Raw genomic sequence first — 4,818 nt, 5'->3', positions numbered from 1 at the left:
GAGCCCGCGAGCTGCGGCACTTGGCGGACGGGGCGGGCGGGAGTGGGCTCGGGCCACCGCCTCCAACCAATCAGAGCGCGGCCCGGCGCGGCCACTGCGGCCGGACGGCGCCCCCTGCCGGAATGACAGCGGCCGCGCGGGCTCCCGGCAGTGCGATAACAGCTGGGGCGGGCGCCGCGGGATCGCTGGGCAGGGATCGGAGAAGGGATGCCGGGGACAGGTCCCAGTTGCTGCAGGACAAACGCACCTGGAGCACCCGAGCGTCCTGGCGCTGATGGACAGAAACAGAAGCCTCCACTAAGTGAGATAGAGCTGGTCGCTTATGGGAGACTTCTCATCCGCGGTCCTGAATATCCGAGGCCTTCCTATTTTTAAAAATTATGTATATACAAATTCTGAAAAGAAACTAAAAAAACATATTACCTAACACATCACCTAAAGAAATTATATTTATACATATAATATACTCTTATAAATCTAGTATTCACACATATACACACACATACATAGATGCACATTATGTTAATACATAAACACATATTCATTTGCCAGTTGCAGTGTACAGCCAAGACTTTTCTTTTGATATGGGTTGACTCGAGTTCCATGCCTGCCTTATACAAACTACCCGTAAAGGACATAGTCTACACTTTCCAATATCAGTTTCTTTCTTTCTAAATGAGAACTAAAAGAGAATGTGAAGTGCTCCGATAGCAGAATTTTCCAAGACACCTCATACCTCCCCAAACTTTAACAGTTATCACTGCTACGCCTCATGTGAGAGCTCTTTTTTCCAACATCGTGCCTCAACTTAACTGCCACGGAAACCACAGCTCTCTTTTGCCTGCTTTAGCTTTTCAATAGTTTTCATGACAGTCATTCAAGTTACAAATAGCAATTAACCAGTACTGGTGGCACTGAGGGACATGAGAACACACATGCCTGGCCCTTGGTGGGGGGACTCCTGGACTGGTGGGGACAGAAGTGCTTAGGGAAGGCCCCTCTGATGGCATCTATTTTGCAGGTGGCGTGGAAAGGTGGGCTAGTCAGCAAGTTGGTTCAGGGAAGTTCCCTGGAGATAACTTCAGGGCTCTCCTTGGGACAGGCATGAGTCTTCAACACCAAATGAAGCAGAAGTGGCCCTTCATTTTTCTAGAGAACTCCTATCACAGACCCCATTCTGCATGTGGTAGAAGTGTGTATCTTTCAATTTAGAATCCTTCCCCCTTTCTGCCAGGGCTAAGTTAGGGGAAGAGGGGATGAGGCCGAGGTATACGGCTGGGACTCGGGACCCCTGTCATTGTTTGTCCTTCTCTCTCTCCCTCAGGCCTACATCACACCCGGCCCTTTCTTGTCAGACCACACAGCTGCTATGGAGTCATCACCCAGACCTGTCTGGGGGCCCCACCAGTAATGAGTGTCTTTCCTGGACCACAACCGGGACACCAGGAGACTGAGGAAGTTGAAGTTCGCACAGTTCCCTGGACCCAGGAGACAGCCATATATTTTCAATTCTTCCACTTGCCAGGCTAGCAGCCTTTCTGCTGGCCGGCCTTTCCTGGCCTGGCAGAGTTGGAGGGCCTTCTTGGGGACTGGTGGATCTTCCAGCAGGATGCTTTCTTCTGACTCATTAGGTTTTCCTTGCCCCGATTCTCATGGGCAAAATCTCTTAGATATTGAAAGTCAAAACTTTCCCCCAATTTCTGCTCTAAATCCTGTCCTTGAGAAATGATTACTATAGGACACAGTAGCCCCTTTTGGGAAAGAGATATAAGGCAGCAATAAAAAACAAGAGAAAAGCAAGGGAACCACTGGTTAATCCCTCAAAATAATGTCCTGCTGCATTACACTTAATTCTCATAAAACTGTAGCTCAGAGAAGGTGTGCAACTTGACTGAGGACATAAAGTCCCCAAAGTGGAGAATAGAAATATTAAAAAGTTGTGACCACAGGAGCAAACTTAAGCAGGTAGGATCCCGGCCAGGAAACAGAAGTGCACGCAAAGAGAAAGGAAGGATTAATGGGATGTAATGAGAAGACTATTTACAAAGGGGTAGGTGAGATGCAGATACATCAGGAATTAGCAAGAACTAGAAGTCAAAAAGCCATTAGCACTCCAGGGGTAGAAGGAGGGAAGGATGTTGGCTGAACCTGGAGGAGCCTGGAGTTCTGGAAAGGGGGCCCCTAGAAAAGCAGGAGCTGCACAACGGAGCAGGAGAGTGGGGAGCAGATAAAGAAAACCTCTCTTCCTGCCCTCCCGTCTCCCGCAGGCGCCTCTCATTGTGGAACCAGAAGTCAATGAGGCCTCAGTGGTGTGCTGGGGCCAGCTCCAACCGGCTTGTGAGAGCCAAATGTTAAATTTTCAGGAATTTTATGAGCCAGTTGTTAAACGCAGCCGCTGTTGAAAATAAAATTAACGATTTACCGCGCGCCTTGAAGGAGAGCGGCAACTTCCCCAATCTCCCGGCAGGGGGCGCTGCGTGAGGCCGGAGAGCCTAGAAAGGGCTCCAGCTCCAGCGCCCCTTCAGGCAAAGGTCCCCTCCTCCAGTCTGTGTTAAGGGGCGCTGTGGACCGGAGGCAGGGAGGGCTCGGAAGCAGAATTTCATGGAAAGCCCTAGAAACGGGGGGTGGGGGGGTTGCGTAGGGCTTGGGAAGTGGGAGTAGCAGGGCTTTTCTCTACTTGGAGGACTGCAATAGCGCCCCGGGCCCCGTGGGCCTCCCAAGCAAGGTGGGATAATTGGGGAAGGAGGGTTAATGGATTTCCTAAAAATAGTTCATCCCACTCCCAATCCATTGCCCGAGGGGAGGCAGAAGGTCAAACCAGAAATGTCTTCCTGGCGAGCTTTAAAGGCTTGAAGAGAACTCCTGACCAGACCACAACCAGGAAGGAAATCCTAAGGAATGGCAGAGCTGGAGGCTGAGGGAAGTTGGGGTTCCCAGGAGACAAGAAAATTTCCCCCAAGGTGGGGATGGGGAGGAGCGATGGAAAGGAGTTGGCGAAAGAACAGTACTTCCTTGAGAACTTCTAGAGAGGGGAGCTTTGTACCCCTTTCTGGGCAGAGCCCCCTGGGAGACAGCAAAAGTCCAGCTACATTGTGAGCTCCAAGAGTAGGGACCTTGTGCCCAACTCCCCAGGTGCACCTCTGGGGGGATGATAGGCCTGAGAGGAAGGGCTGCTGTCATGTATAGGAAAGCCTTTTGGAGACACCCACCCCCAGCATGGGTGAGGCCAAGAGCCAAAGCACCACTCAGAAATGTCAGAGGACCTGAAGGAGCCGTTCAGACAGAGAAGGGATGACTCCAGCAGGGCCACAACTGGCTTGAAGATGCCTTTTGTACAAATTCGAAAGAGGTGGGTGAAAGAGTCAGAGGCAATGGCCAGACCAGTGAAGAGTCCTTTGGTGCAAAGAAAACACATCCCCTCTTAGGGTAGAAGCAGTCCCACACTTACATCCACAACTTAGGAAGCACAGAATGGACCGGATTTCAGTTCCACCCACCCATCATCCAAGTATGTTTTTGCAAGTGCACAACCCACTCAACTGTCCATGGCAGCCCACTGTGCCGGCTTCCGCCGATGTGGATGAAGACCAAGGGCTCTATGGGGTGGAGAGGAAAACTGCTGGATACCAGCACAGACAGGTGACACAAAGAACAGGGAGGACCCAACCTCAGTGCCTTGGCACTGGGTAAGTCCTCAGCAATTCTAGTGCAGCCCCAAGGAAGGAGGATAGAACCTTGAACTGATAGAGGTTGAATTTTCATCACCCTTGTGAGAATCAGGGTCCTAAATAGAAATCAAGTTGAAATATAGGGGGAAAAAGAAATACAGATCTGCTGTTGTTATTTCCTGCACACCCAAGTTTGGTCTGAGAGGCACGCTTGCCACCCTGCAGGTTTGGTTAGGTAGCAAATGAAGCACATGGGGCGGGGCAAGTGCAGTGGGGCTGGGCTGGGTACAAGGGTATAGAGTAGACTGAGTTTCTTCATGTCCTGGCTCTTACTACCAGCATGAACTTGGGCACCACCCCCGACTTCCTTACCCATGTCACAGCAAAGACAGAATAACACATGGAGAGCCTCTGGGTTGGACGAATTAGTCCTCGCATTAGCCCTTACCATGTGCCAGGCCCAGTCCTGGCATTTCAGCAGTACAGCAACCTAAGGAAGTAGGTACTAGCAACTCTGTTTTAATGATGAGGAAACCAAGCCACAGAGCCTTCAGCTTTGCCCAAAGCCATGCAGGTAAAAACTAGCAGGATTTGAGCCCTCCCTGCCCCTACCCATTTCCACTAGACTGCCTGTTATAGATACTGGGGGACGCTTGTCGCACACCACCCAGAAAATATTGGTCATCCTTCTGGGCCAAGTCCTGCAAGCCAGGAATGACACAGAATGACACAGAAGTTCATAGCCAAGCGTGTGTCTCAGGAAAGCCAGGAAGAGATGCCCCGGACGCAGGAGTCCAATGCAGGGGACGGACAGCACCGCAGAGCCCACAGGAGCAGGAGAGCAGTCACAGACCGGTCTTTGAACCTTCCAGACTCCATTTCTTCGTTTGTAAGGTGAGGATAACTCTTCCCGCACCCGATTGCTACAGCAACTAAAGGACTAGGAGTCTTTTGCCCTACTCCATTCAAAAAAGAATTTGCATGCAGCCACTCTTGCCTGGAGCACAGAGTGTTTCCCCACTGGGTCACGGCTCTCTGGCTATTTCAAGAGGGCAGATCATTTGTTTATCCCTGTTTCATAGGAGCACAGCAGGTGTTTATTGGGGATACATATAGGCTGCCTTTTTAAAAGGGGCAAAAATAGCATTTG

This window comes from Mustela putorius, unplaced genomic scaffold (genome assembly GCF_011764305.1).
Source record: "Mustela putorius furo isolate JIRA1106 unplaced genomic scaffold, ASM1176430v1.1 tig00003972_pilon_pilon_pilon, whole genome shotgun sequence".
Lineage (NCBI taxonomy): Eukaryota > Metazoa > Chordata > Mammalia > Carnivora > Mustelidae > Mustela > Mustela putorius.
This window is presented reverse-complemented; position numbering follows the sequence as displayed.